Genomic DNA, 15,507 nt, shown 5'->3' on the forward strand with positions numbered 1-15,507 from the left:
AGGATAAATAAATACTTGTTCTAGGACATGGTAAAAAGAATTGATTGAGTGATAAGAAGATGTTCAAAAATAGAAGAAATAACAATGAAAAGAACTAACCTTTTGATAGAGAGAGTTTTACCTCTTCAGTGAGTCTATTTGTACTTAGATTAGTTGGACTTGTAGATTTCGAATAAGGGGAGGTTAAACCCGAAAACTAAAACAAATCAAAACAGCTGAGAGAGAATTGGGAATGAAATAACTTTAGTATTTGTGGCTAAGGTGTGGCCTTCATTAAACACCCAAGAGGATATTTATTGCTTGTATATTCATCTTTGGATGACCATCACTTTGATTTCATTATCTGTGATTATGACCCAAAAGCAATGAGAGACAAAAATCCAATTTGACCTTCCTTGACGTTGGCAATGCATTGCCCATTTCCTTTTGGATGATTCTCCATTTCTCCTCACTTCTGATACACAAATAGAAGTACTGGACTTCCTTTAATAATTATGAAGTTTCAGCTTTTATGTACTATAAAATTTTGTGTTCATAGTTCTGCACTTTGCAACATGGCTGGGAAGTTACATATCAATTCTAAACTAGTTCGAGGTCGATTATATGAATAATCAATATTCATTCTCTTCATCTAAACCCTGTTGTTACAATACTAAATAATTTGTGCCACAAACAAGTCCCCAACTAACTAGATGTCTTGGCAAACACACAACCCCGATGTAATTGTGCCAACACAACTAACTCTTGATAGCAACTAGTTGGTATATCTTATATTAAATCTTTTACTTCCATTTCTGTTTTCGCTAAGTCAACATTGATTTCTAGAGGTTAATGGTCATTTAAGACTTAGGTCTATCATATCCCTTATTAATGTATTTAACCATTATAACGTCACACCACTACAAAAAAAGGCTCAATTTGTGGGGGTTATTTTGTTACTTTGTGGCATTTTTTGACCCCCACAATATGAATTGCGACGGTTTTGAAAAATGCCACACTTACGTTCGCCACAAGCATATTTGCGATGGTTTTTTAGAACCTCCACGACGACCGCCACAAAATGACTTTAATTTGTGACGGTTTTAATGTCAATTTGTGACGATTTAAAACCTCAACACTATGATCTCAATGTCTTAAAAAATTAAATTTGTGTAGGTATAAAACCGCCACAGATAAATATTTATATAAATTTAATTCTTGGATGTGTTATGACCGCCACAAATTGCTATTTTAAAATTTAGAATTCAAATTACATCGAGCCTAAATAATCATGCAAATAAACAATTTTATTATATAACACATTTAATGTAAATCAAATTTCATTAAACAAATATGTCGTAACAAGCATCACAAATTCAAAATCATATCAAACTAAAGGAATGAGAACTCGTGTATGGTAATTTGAACATTACACCTTAAATTCATAAAAATATGTAGTTGCACATTAAATAAACATAAAAAAATTGTACAAAAGATTTGCTTGCTGATTCGAGTTGCTGCCACCCCATTATCTTCCATTCACAGTGAAGTAAGCTAACTCTCCCAATCCTTGGGCTGAAACAATGAAAAACCTTATACATAATTAGAAAACATCACTGATATACATATATCATTGTATATATTGATCAAAAGGAACACTTTATTGAAAAGTACTATTCATATAGGAAAAGAAACACAACATGTTGCTGCTTCAAAAATAAGAAAAAGAAAAGATGGTAATGCATGCTACCATTGTTAATAACTGATGATGCTTTAAATATTAAAATTTCCATCCACACTTTTAAAAAAAACTTCAAAATTGGGGATAATCGAAATTAAAAGGAAAACTAGAAGCGCAAACAAACAATAATCATAGTTGAACTTGAATAGAGTGACAATAAAAAAACTTGTTATCATGCTCCTTGGTGCTAATAATTTTTCATGGATTAACATCAAATTGATGTTTTCATTTTGCAAGCATCCTTCACAAAATTGCAATCAAAATTGCAATCCTCACTTAGTAGCATAATGAGTAAGCTACTATGCAGTATCTCATTAAGATCCTGTAGATAAAAAGTATCGCACAATTACCTCACATACCTCATAAATCACAGTATGAAGTCAAAACAACTCAGAACATGTTCAGAGCTATTAAAACTAAGGATCAATTCCTTAGTAAGGTATGGCATTCTAGCATTCTTTTTAAAATTTCCTTTCTAACGGAGATTATGGCTGTCAAAACTTCCTTTTGATGAAGTACTACTTAACTTTGGTAGACAAATTATTTCTACATGAGTTTGTTGTACTATGTCAGTGAGTCTATCTAACATGTGTTTATAGAAAGTGATGCAGCAAGGTTTATCTGGAAAGCGATAGGTGCTCCCCTCGGAATTAAGCATGTACACATACCTATTCGCGGGTGGCTCAACCACGGGTGGCAATAAAGGTCTAAAATTATTGTTCACAAACAAGCTTTGCAGATAATTCCAATCATCACCTGTTGGGAAATTTGGAAGAATAGATGCTCGTGTAAATGTGGAGATCAAAAGAAGTTCAACTTATACAACATGCATAAACAGATCATTTGGAATGTTATGGCTGCTGTACAACGGTCCTTTCCAAAATGCAAGTTGGCATTGCCTTGGATCAAGTACTGTGATGATATGGTCAGACTATAACCCATCCCTGAAACCATTATGGTAACATGGATGACAATTATAAAATGAAGAACACGATAGATGATATCTTATAGTGTATGAACCAAGCCAATATCACTCATGTGCATTGCTATAGAGAAGCTAACCAAGTAGCGGATTACTGGGAAAAGATAGCTTCCAACACATAGGAGAGTAAGATGTACATGTCTTTCTACCTTTTGCCTAGGGAAATCAAGGGAACTTTCATTTTATATAAATTTCAAGTACCTAGCATTAGAACAAAGTATAATAAGGCAAATTTCTTTGTGAGTTAAGCCTCCAGTCCTATCGTCTTGTAATTTTGGGGACAAGAGGATGTTTCACACCTCACTGTGTTTTTTATTTATTTTGGTTAGGGTGGACTCCATAGTGTTGTAATCTTGGAGGTAAGGCAATCTTCCCCTCCTTCCTAAAGATTATACAACACACGCACCCAGCAATACTGGGAAATTATATATTTTTTTAAAAATCAAAACAACTAAAAAGTTAGTATATTATAACCTGACCAGTTTGTCACTATCTCAACACAAATAAGTTGAGGAAAATTTTGTAAAATAATACTTTATAAAAAGTACTTTATTCAAGATATTTCAATACTCACATACCTTGAAATCAAAAGCTCATTTTGTCTCTCTATTCCTCATTTTATTAGGACACAAAGCTCTGCAATTAAACTTATATGCCTTTTAGAGTTATATATCTATCAGTAAGCAAGAATAAATTGAATAGCACCAATATCACCCCCAAGAAGTGAACCTATACTAGCTACCTAAAAATTGATTTAGGTGATAGTTGGATGCAAAATTTATGTCATATTATTTCAAACAAGACTTCCTTAAACCAGCAAATATGCACTCAATCTGCTGGTGCTTCCTTTTTCCTAACTCGTGCTCCAAAATAAACTAATATAAAATAAATGAGGGAAACATCAATTAATAAGAGAATCATTGGAATAGCAAACAGTAAGATGAAGAAGGAAAGTTTATAAAGAACCTACTAAAGTTAGATTTTGAATCATGGCCAAGTGAGCTCTAGCAATGAACCAATATTCTACCTTTTCTTGCATTTATCAATTTTAGTTGGTTTGGCTAGAATTTTAGTTGTAGATGAACTCATTATGAACCTCTATCATTGGAATGCTTTTTGAGAATGTCTTGAAGTTATGAGGCTTCTCTTAACTAAAACAATATAATCAACCTTAGGATTTCAACTCTCCTTGGATGCTGACTATTGAAAAACTATCCAAACTACATGCATGTAGTAGACGCCAAACAATAAAATAAGCTTTGATAAGATTGAGCCCTAGCTTATCGGAGAGCATAAATCGGGGAGATATTCTTAACTTCTACGATTTTTTCAACTGAATCACCACCATAATCCTAAGATTTCATATATTTCATCACAATCAACCGTCGTTGTAAAGATAAGTTTGCTCACGTCACAGATAGTACAATACAATAATCAATGACAAATGCGAGTAATAAATCCATAAAGATACATATAAATTAAACCCATTAACTGAAATGGAAGAAATTTATAGAGTTGAGAAATAAAAAAATTAGGGTTGTTAGAGGAGAACTGCGGAAGAAACGACATAAGAGTCAATACTTACCGGTCTTCTGATTCTCAGCTAAATATTCTCTACGGCACTGATGAGATCAGCCACTGTTAGTCGTCTCACTCCCTCTGACGTATATGAAAAATTATACTACTACAGAACATAAAGAAAAAAAGATCTGCTCTGCAGCGTGAGCGGAAGCACAAATCAGAATTCCTTCCCGTAATAGCTACGAAGAGACATAGATTCATAGAACAACAAACTAATGAGAATATATTAACTTGCCGGAGTACGTTGAGGGGACATTGCCGGCGATTTGGGGGTTCTGGGAGTATTTGATTTGGCGAAATAGCTAACCTTTGGGAGTATTTGATTTGGGGAAAACCTAAGTCGTAAGAAGAGTGCTTCTTTTTCTCTTTTTGTTAAGTTAAATTTCACAACAACGAAAAAAGGCGCTTGAAATTTCTGAAAATTTTAACTTTGCGCCAAAAGTTTAGTGAGAGATTAGCGGGAAATATATCCCACACCAAATAAAAAGAAAAAATTCATAACAAGGTAAATATTAATTCCATGCTAATTGTCGCTAATATAATCCTTTCGCTAATTTCATGATATTTGTTTTTACAATTAACTAATTTCAATCATTATTTATACCTCAAGTATAATCTCCACATTATAATTTTGGCAGAATTTATTTGCAAAACAAACAATTCCTTAAATAAGGAATGTAGAATTGTTCCTCAATTGGATTTGAATCTTCAATTTTGTGGACTGCTACATAATTTGATCGTGTAATCTATTTTAAATAATATTTTCATTGTTTAATTTTTCTCAAAAGAGTTTTGTTTTGTAATATATGGAGTGTGTGTGTGTGTATATGTATTAAAAAAAGAAAATATTATAAAAAATATAATTTCTAAAGTTAACAACGGAAATTACAAAATTGTGGGGCTTAGTAACCGCCGCAAATTGTAGATATTGCAGCGATTTGCAAACCTCCAAAATAAAACTGTCACAAATAGAATTATTTTGTGGGGGTTATAATAAACGTCACAAAATAAAATAATAGTGGGGGTTTCTAAAAAACCCATAGATAAACCGGTACAAATTGAGCCTTTTCTTGTAGTGCACCAATGAACCTATTTGTAAGTTTGAAATCTATGTAGGACATGACTAAATACTCTTTCATTCTCTCATTTTATGTCACACCATGAAACTCTTTCATGCTTTTCTCACATTTCAATTTTTACCTTATTTTGTATGATTACACATTCATCTTAATATTTGTATTTTTACGATATCCATATTGGGGGATTTTGATTACCAACATCACTCCCATATAAAAATTCTCATTTCACAATCACTCTATAAAATTTGTCTCACTCTATTGAATATCTTCCTATCAAATAGCAATCCCACACCACTTCTCTACTTCAGTCACCTTATTTTGAATATATATGTTACATCTTCACTCTATTATACCATTTTCCTAAAACATTGAGTATAGATATCTAAATTCCCTGTATTTAGGCACTAATATTCCGTCTAATCTTACTTCCAACTTCGTTTATTCGCAAAACCTTTTATGTGTAAATTATTTCTCCACATGTCAAATTTTAGGTCTGCCCCCCGCTAGTTCCGTCAATTAGCACTTACGTTATTCAGACTCGGGTGCAAATATCTAATCCGGTGTGGATCTCTAGAGATCGAATTTTTCGTAATCTAAATTATAAGATTCGGGAATACAAATCCAAGTACGAATATGATGCATGGATTCAGTTAAAATAATTTTAATAATAGATCCATAAAAATACCTAAATTATGAGATATTATGTGAAAAAACTATAGGTTGTGCCATCGTCGGTGCATGCATTGTGCGACTTCAAGACTCAAAAGTCATAGCAACAGTATTTGTCTCATTATTAGTCACTGTAATAGAATCATTTTGATGTTCTGTATTTGTTGTCATTTTTCTGTAAAAGAAATTGACCCAACCAAAATTAATAAATTGGTAAAGTTTTTATATCGTCAAATTTAATATAAACATGGAGTAGAAAATCCGAAAATTTTAATCTCAAAGTATAAAAGTAGAAAATCACTAGGATTTTTAATCTTCCAAAAAATAATATAAGATGAACACAAAATAAATATTAAAGTCCTTAAGCATGCTATTGATTTGTGATCGAAAATAATTTCAGCAAAAATAAAACAAAAACATAAACAGAAGAACTAAAAATTTCGAGCCCAACAGAAAATTGTTTCCTTAAGGAATTTAATTCCCTCAGTGTTGTTCAAGGTTATTGGATTAAATTCTCCCAGGATAGAACGGAACAACTATTTTGTAATACCGACAATGAAAAACACAGATTTCGTCTAACTCAAAAAACAGTAGCAGACCACACAAATGCTTACGTTTTAATTTGCATTGAACAATAATGCAGAAGAGAGAGTGGAGAGTTTTCACATTTTCGGTCTTGAAAATGAGGCTACTCCTGTGTATTTATAGCGAACGACTTGGGTTTAAATAGGTGCCAAGATACTTGTTCGTTTGAAATGGTGTTTGTTCGTCAGAAGCCGAAGCCGAGCGAGCGACGAAGATGATGGAGCAAGACACTACTTCTTCTCAACTCTTTTAAGAGTTACAAAATGTGCTTCTCTATATAAGCATAAAAATTTCTTTTCCATTTTATTGATGAGGGACAAAGTGCTTTACTTCAAAACTTTTTGTTTCCGTCCAAATTGTTTTCCCTTAATTTCTCATTCACACTTCTTTATTTAATTAGATAAAGACCAACAATACTTAGAAATAGCATACAGAACGCACAAACCGTTCAAATTTAGATATTAGAAAAAGCTATGTGCTAATTAAGCACTGATTATTTGAAATTTAGTTTCGTAAAGAAGTAACCAGTGAGAGTTTACATAAGACACAAACTATGGGTTAATTTTACTGATGGTCATTGAACTATCTTTCAATTTCACTAAAGTCATATAATTATTTTTTGTCACTTAAAAGTAACTAAACTTTATCATTTTCACTTAAAAATTATTTTGCCGCAAACCCCTACCATAAATATGACATGGCATTAAATTTATGATAAAAATTCAAAAATAAATGCACATAAGCTAATCTGGGTCATACCCATTTTAGATCCATTTATCCTTTAATGTGATTTGATCCATAATCCAAATGAGTTTCGATAAAAAAAAAAATTAATTTCACATTAGTTTAAAAAGATTATCCTATACTACAAAGTTTTGCTTTTTCTATTGCAGCGCATTCATAGTTATTATATACTAAAATAATCTATGCTAGAAATTCTTATTTTGTTTATATGCCCATCCGAGTCATTCATAATTATTCTATACTAAAATAATTTATGCTAGAAAATTCTTATTTTGTTTGTATGCCCCATCCGAGTCATTTTAAAATACTATTGTACACAATAATATTTTAGTATAGAATAATTATGAATGACTCGGATGGGACATACAAACAAAATAAGAATTTTCTAGCATAGATTATTTTAGTATAACATAGTTAAGAGCTTTAACATTTAATTCAGGATCCAGCTCATCATATCAGTAAAATTACATTTTCATTCTTTCTTTTATTAGATTTTTAATAATTTCAAACATTCTGAACATGCATTCTTTTTCACATTTAATATCTATTATACCATCTCTGAACGCTACAATCTTATTGAACAATCAGAAGTTCTCATTAGACGTAATAATCAATAGCGGCAGGGCTTTGAGAGCGCTCTTCAGGAAGAGACGTTCGTGAAAGAAGGTTCTAGAAAGTTCAAAGTGAAATGGTTTGGAAATAGAACTAGAAGGTTCTAGAAGATAGTTACTATAATTAGAATAAGAGGAAGAAGAGAGAAATTATTTCGTATTCTCTCCGTTCACTTTTACTTAACTTGTATACTAAAAATAGATTTTCAATTTTACTTGTTACTTTACAAATATCAAGAGAAGACAAAAAAAATTTCCTGTTATACCCATAGTATTTATTACTCATTTCAAATCATTTTCTCAAATCCAATAAAATATGAATAAATTAATATGGGTATCATGATAAATTATACACTTAATTTATTATTTTTTAAGGGCGTGAAAAATCAAAATGTGCCTAAGTAAAAATTAAAGAAGAAAAATTGGGTGATGAATGTGGTTTTTAAGAGCTCTGCCGTATAACGTATTTATGAACAGAAGGAATTAATTTCCTTGAACAAGCAGAAGCCATTTTTGCTCTACTGTTCTGTGTTTCGGGCCCTTTTATAACGACCGATTGACTACAATGGGCCCAATAGTTAACTGTCTGAGGGCTAAGCCCATTCTATCAGCCCGATTTCATTGAACCCATTTAGGAAACACAGGTATTGAACCCATTTAGGAAACACAACAATATATTATCTTGTCAGTGTTTATAAGAACAGACAAGAGTGAGTTGCTATGTGGTAAACACCCTCCGCTTCCAACCAAAAGGTTGTGAGTTCGAGTCACCCCAAGAGCAAGGTGGGGAGTTCTTGGAGGAAAGGAGCCGAGGGTCTATCGGAAATAACCTCTCTATCCCAGGATAGGGATAAGGTTTGCGTACACACTACCCCCAGACCCCACTAGTGAGATTATACTGAATTGTTATTGTTGTTGTTGTTGTTTTATAAGAATGAAAATAGACCAACCTCCCAAATTAAAAAGGGGTACTTGAACTAATTAGATAATAATAATAATAATAATAATAATAATAATAATAATAATAATAATCAGATAAATACATATAAAATTGAATTGATGATGATGAAATAGAGAACTTTTAATGGATAAAAACATTACTGAATCGTATCCGAAGGCGGATTAAGTGAAATGAATAATCTTTTATTACGTAGTAACATTCGCAGAGAATATGTAAACTTTTCCTATTTCGTTTTAAGCTATATTCTCGATAGATAGATTAGAAACTCTTTATCCTCAAAATTGGATAACAATTAAATTTTAAGTGGTTTTAAGGATACGCGAATTAACTTGATACAAAGCGATAAATTAAGTTGCTATAGAATAAATAAAGATAAAACAAATTCAAACCACACGAGTTGAATAGTTTCAGCCTTAGTGAAATAGCCGCTCTCGAGCCGGGCTCGCCACGACCGGTAACCCGTTGAAAAAAGAACAAGAGCTAAAGACTAAGAAAATAATAATATATTGCTTTTGAATGCATGTTACAATCTGCTTTATGATCTATCAGACCCTCTTTATACAATAGGGGAGTCCTGTTTTAGGTACAACTCTGTAAAAGGTAAAAAATATTATGATTCACTGATTGCCGATTCCTTATCGATACGTGCTGAGATCCCCGCCGTAATATTCGGCCAGTCACGGATATTTCGGCCTTCTATTGGCTATGCTGGATTGTCTGACAATGTTCTTCGAAGTCGTTCGATGCTAGAACCGATTCCGGGACCATAGCCTCGATATTCTCGAAGGCAGGCGTCACGCCCATGGGTTCTGGCCCGGTGGGACTTTGGTTCGATTTTGGTCCTTTGTTTTCATGTCTCAAGCCAGACTTATTTTGTCGGAGGCTAGAATGTACCACGAGCGGGTTTCACCCGTATACACATAGTCCCCTCATATTTTGGAGAGTAAACGACGAGAAATGACATGATCTTCCGATTATTACTTCGAAACATCGTGGTAGAAATGACATAACAATAGTAACGTCTCGTCAATTGAGTCATAATGGCATTAAATGCATGTCAGCCGCCGGTCGGCCATCCCTGGATGTGAAACGCCGCTAAACTACTATAAATACACCCCCCCCCCCCGTTCATTTTTACTTTACCCTCGTACCTTTAGGATTTCAATACTCTTTAGCATTTTTACCCCGGTTATTCAAGGTCCTTGCATGAATATTTACCCATCTTTATCTCAAGCCAACAAGTCTAATCCTTCAACTTCCTTTCTTTCTTCATCTTTTTCACCCAATCTTCATTTTCTAAAGAAATGGCAAAGACTTCCAAAAATGTTCCCCAGAAAGAAGCTCTTTCTACTTCGCGGCCGGCTACTGCGGTCGAGGAGACCGCTCAGCGTGCGGCCGTTGATGAACCAATGCCCGAACCCCCTTTAAAAATGTTCATCCCTGGGGGAATTTCGGTCAACATCGATTTCAAGGTTGAAATCCTTCCTCCGTACATGGTCGGTGCGAGGAGGTTTCAAGATACATGTACTCGATTACCGAGGAGGTCCTCCCTATGGTCCGAAAAGACTACAACTGGGTTGATAAAGACATAGTGGTCTTTGACCCCGAAGAGGCCATCACCACCTATGTCGAGGGATATTTAAGTATTTACACTTATCCCTTTACATTGGGCCAGGTGGATCCGGTTATTTAGGATTTCTGCAGGAGGTACAACGTGTGCCTAGGCCAGATTCATCCATTACTCTAGAAGATCGTGATCCTCCTCTGGTTCTTTGTGAACAAAATCGATGGGTTCTAGTTCACCATCGATCATCTACTCCGCTAATACAGTGCCTGAATCTTTTGGGGGAGGGAAGGATTGATAAAGCTTGTACGTCGGGCAAGTAAAGCCCCATTATCAAGTATTGATGATGACCGGGATTGGGGCTGGCAAGGCTATTTTTTCTGAGTGAGGACTTCAGACTTGATCCCAGCTGAGTGCAGGCCATTTTTCGAGAAGTGGAACACGTCACATAAGATTAACTTACCTTTGAATGTCGATTTATTATTTACTTCTCTTTTCCTTATCGGTGCTTTGTGATGATGCAACCATCACTCGGGTCCCAAATGGTGTCCTTCGACTCAAGGAGTTGGTCGAGGGTATCGTTTCTCAGTCGTTTACTGAGTCCATATACAATGAGGCCCAAATAGTGAAAGAGCGCCCCACCGAGGGGGGCCATGGAGCAGACGACCCCCTCTGCTACGTTTTTGATGGCGTAGATTCCACCGCCATGGAGGACGTCGCTGGATTGGGTGACTTAGAGGTACTTAGGAAGAGTCTATCTATAGGGGCAGGTGTTCCTAAACCAAGACCGAAACTGATCAACCGGTTCCCTGCCCTGAGTGTTGATCCTGATCGGAAGCGGTCCATTATCATTACCGTTCTGGAGGATGCACGAGTTTTTTCCTCCCCCGTAGGGTTGTCTAGTTATCTCCGGTACCTGGTGACCGAAGAAGACCAGGCTAAAATGAATGAGGTAGACACACCATGCCTGTTCAATGAAGCACAATAGGCACTGAACCGGGTAACTCTAGATAACTCTCGATGATTTCAATTTCTCCTCTTATACTTGCACTAACTCATTGATAATCCTAATATTTTTCTTCATATTTGTAACCCTTAGTGCTTCACAACGAAACTTTCCTCTGGTATCGAGATGAGTTAAACAACTCGAAGCCGAAGTCATAGAGCTTACAGAGAAGAGAGACACGTACAAACTTCTCAGCGAGCAGCGTGAAGGAGAGGCTAAGAGCCTTCGAGCTGAGTTGGAAGTGGATCGGAGTTGAGCTGGTTGAGCAGGTAAAAATCTTTGAAGTTAGTGATGATGAGCTAGACACAATGACTAATGGTCGGACCCACATGTCCAACAGAATATTGATCGGATCGACCAACTCCGAGTTGAGATGGATGCAGTCAAGGTCGAGGTCGAAGAGTGGAGAGGTAAGATGGACTACTTGGTCTCGAAAAAGGAAACTGCCCGAGTGCATTTGACCTCGGCGGAGGCCCAACTTCGAGCGACGAGGGAGAAGGCTGAGGCACAGTCCCAAAATATTAAGTAGCTCTTGTCTCAGCTAAACTCGGTTATTGCCGATCGAGAGAATCTTGCGAAGGAGCTTAAAGTGGCCAAGTCGGTGGTTGAAGTAACCAAAGCCGATGAGATAGTGGACCAGTATAAAGCTTATGCCGAGGCATCCTAGGACCGCCTGAAAGATATTGTCGAATACGTGAAGTGGTAGTCCCGAAGGGAGGCCCTCAAGGAAGTTCATGCTAAGGGTTTTGATTTGTCGGCCGAGGTCTAAAGTACTAAGTGGCTCAAGGTTGAGGCCAAGAAATTGGCGTATCCCAAGGACAAAGAAGAATACGAGGGTTCAGGCGGATTCGGAAGCGGAGAAACTTTCGATGGTCCCAGTGATGAGGCGGGCTCCGGTGGATACCAAGCCATTTAAATGCCTTGTAGTCTTTTCCTTATTTTTGTACTTTTGTACCTTTTTGTCGAGACCGTTTGGCCCTTGTAAAGATCATTATATATATATAAGGATCTTTTTCCCTTCGACAGTTTTAAGCTTGTTTCTTTTCGCTTTTTTCTCTATGATTGTAAAGAATGCCTTATCACGTAATAATTAGGTCTTGTTCTGAGGTTCGAACATTCCTTGCTCTCGATACTATTTTGTTTAATACTCGTGGGGAGATCGGTATGACTGGAAGCTTTCCCCAAAGTACATAGAATTTTTTAGATTATAATTTGTCAAGGGTAGCCTTTTGAACGAGTCTCGGACGTCTCCGAGCCATTTTAATACCGTTGTCGACTTTCTATTTCGGGTGTTGACTAGTGGTCTTGTTACCCCGAGTCATCCTATCTTAACCGAGATAACCATCCCCGAATGGGGGTGGCATAGCCTTTAAAGTTTGGACACTACCTAATAAGATTTGTGCCCCCGGGCTTCATTATTCCGGGCCGTCCGAACCTGCCTTGGGCGACAGTCCCCGAGTGAGGTGGCCCTTGGGCTCGATGTCTTTAGGGGATCAAATGTAAGAAAGAATTTTTTTTAAGGTTACACATGTGTTCAAGCTTTGTGTCCGGGCTCGGGCGGTTTATGTGGGCACAGTTCATTAGGCTGTTTGGCCCTTACAGTAAATCCTACCGGTCTTCGATTCTAATTTAGCACGATCCACTATTTTCTCGTTAAAAACCTTGCCAGAAAACCAATTTGGGACAAAAACGGTTCAATGGAAAAAGAGTGCAACGCGTTCTTTGAGGCCTAAAAAATTGTATCGTTCTTTGACGGTTACCTGCAAGTATTAGTCCAAAATCTAAATTAATAAAAGAAGTAAACGGGGTCGTACCTTAGTAGTAATATCACTTCAAGTGAGTTATGTTCTAGTTGTTCGTCGCTCACTGTTCATTGCTTCGATTTTGTACGATCCCTTTCCAGTGATCTCGATAATTTGATACGGACCTTCCCAGTTCGGCACCAACTTTCCTACATTCAGGTTCCGGGTGTTGAATGTGGCATTCCTCAACACTAAGTCCCCGACATTGAAGTATCGAAGGTTGGCTCTTCGATTGTAATACCTCTCGATCCGTTGTTTTTGGGCGGCCATCCGGACGAGGGAGACTTCATGCCTTTCATCTAGCAGTTCCAGGTTTATATTCATGGTCTCGTTGTTTGATTCTTCGGTTGCATATCGAAACCTGAGACTCGGTTCTCCGACTTCGTTCGGTATTAGAGCTTCGACGCCGTAAACCAACGAGAACGGGGTGGCCCCGGTGCTGGACTTCGAGGTGGTACAGTAAGCCCATAGGACTCCGGGCAAGATTTCTTTCCATTTTCCTTTGGCGTCGGTTAATATCTTTATGAGGTTTTCGAGTATGGTTTTGTTCATGGAATGTGCTTGCCCGTTCCCACTAGGGTGATAGGGTGTTGACAGGATTCTTTTGATCTTATGACCTTCGAGAAACTTGCTTACCTTGCTGTCGATGAACTGTTTCCCATTGTCACACACGATCTCGGCCGACATTCTGAACCCACATATTATGTGGTCCCAGATAAAATCAATGACTTCCTTCTCCCAGACTTTCTCAAACGCTTGGGATTCCACCAATTTAGAAACAAATTCAGTCATAAACAATATGAATTGAGCCTTACCAGGTGCCCATGGAAGGGGGCTGGCGATGTCCATCCCCCATTTCATGAAAGGCTGATAAGTGAAGATTTTTACTACTTATTAGTGCCTTTTAGCTTTTGTTTTAGTCTAAAAGCATTGAAATTGTGTTCCCGAAACTAAATAAATGTGCAAAATTGAAGGAATGATGGATGTTGGACTCCCGAGATAAAATCCGACTAAAAAGTAAGTAGTCTAAACACAAGGCAATAAAAGGCACAGAGGCTTACACTGTGCGGTCCACAGAATTCCATCTGCGACCACAATCAAGGAATAACAACTTAGCAGAGTTCTGAGCAAATTGCGGACTACACATGAATTGTGCGGCCAAAAAAGTTGGGTTAGGATCCAAGATCAGAGAGTTGGCAAAAAGCCAAGTCTAGAGTTTCCTCGAATTGTGCCCCGCACAAGATTTGTACGGCCGTAGAATTTCATCTTGCGGACGCAATCATACTATTACAGACCGCAAAAGAGTGCCTTGCGGCCGCAGTGCAAAATCTGCAGACCGCAGAAATATTATTTCACAACCGCAGTTCAGAATTGTGCGGCCGCAAAATCCCAGCTCCTGCAAGATAACGACATATGCGGACCGCACATGGAATTGTGCGGGTGCACATCCTCCCGAGGGGCATTTTTGTCCGAGATTTGCGACTTGTATAAATAGAATAATTTCACGAAATTAGGTCAAGTTTTGACATTAGCAAGTACTGTAGCCGTTTTTCTTTGCCTTGAAAGTTTAGTATATTTTGGTGTATTTTATAATAGATTTTATTATTTTAAGCTTACATTATGAGTTTAATTAGTGTTTCTTCTTCCTCTTCTTCAAACATAAGCATGAGTATCTAGATTCTTACTAGGGTTGTGACCCAACCCTAATGTATTAACCTTATAGATAATTAAATTAGTACTTGTTTATGATTGGGTGTTTGTTATTTAACCTAGTTCATGCTTTAATTTATGGAATTAATGGTAGCAAGCATTGGTTCATGCCTATTTGACTTAGTCTCTACTTGAGAAAGAGAGACTTCGTCTAGGAAAAATTGGCTAACAAGGAATTGGGTCAATCGAGAGATTGATTAACCAATTAAAGGCTTCAACCTACAGATACTAATAACCCGACTTGAGCTTTTATCAACTGTTTTGTGTGATACCCACTTGGTCTTGAGAAAGCCAAATTGGGTAAAACCACTCTCTGACCGAGAGGTATTGAATGGATAAGTAAAGGTTGATAGCTATATGTCATGACCCCAAATTTGCCTCCGTAGGGTGTCGTGATGACACCTAGTCTCTAAGACTAGGTAAGCATATCAATGCGGAATAATCATAAATATCTGAAAATAAGTAATCTACAATTCAAATGATTACAACTCCC

The 15,507-nt window shown here is 36.6% G+C and overlaps 1 long non-coding RNA gene across 2 annotated transcripts; it reads right to left on the bottom strand.

Moving 5' to 3' along the window:
- Window positions 1–1,301: 1,301 nt before the first annotated feature.
- LOC104112750 (uncharacterized) lies at window positions 1,302–4,739 on the bottom strand. Of its 2 annotated transcripts, XR_690060.4 has the most exons (3): window positions 4,288–4,739; window positions 2,389–2,664; window positions 1,302–1,554 (listed from the first exon to the last, which is right to left on the bottom strand). It is a non-coding gene; the product is annotated as an uncharacterized lncRNA (long non-coding RNA). The 2 variants fall into 2 exon arrangements; XR_011409060.1 differs by lacking the exon at window positions 2,389–2,664.
- Window positions 4,740–15,507: the final 10,768 nt, after the last annotated feature.

The sequence above is a fragment of the Nicotiana tomentosiformis genome, chromosome 6 (genome assembly GCF_000390325.3).
Source record: "Nicotiana tomentosiformis chromosome 6, ASM39032v3, whole genome shotgun sequence".
Lineage (NCBI taxonomy): Eukaryota > Viridiplantae > Streptophyta > Magnoliopsida > Solanales > Solanaceae > Nicotiana > Nicotiana tomentosiformis.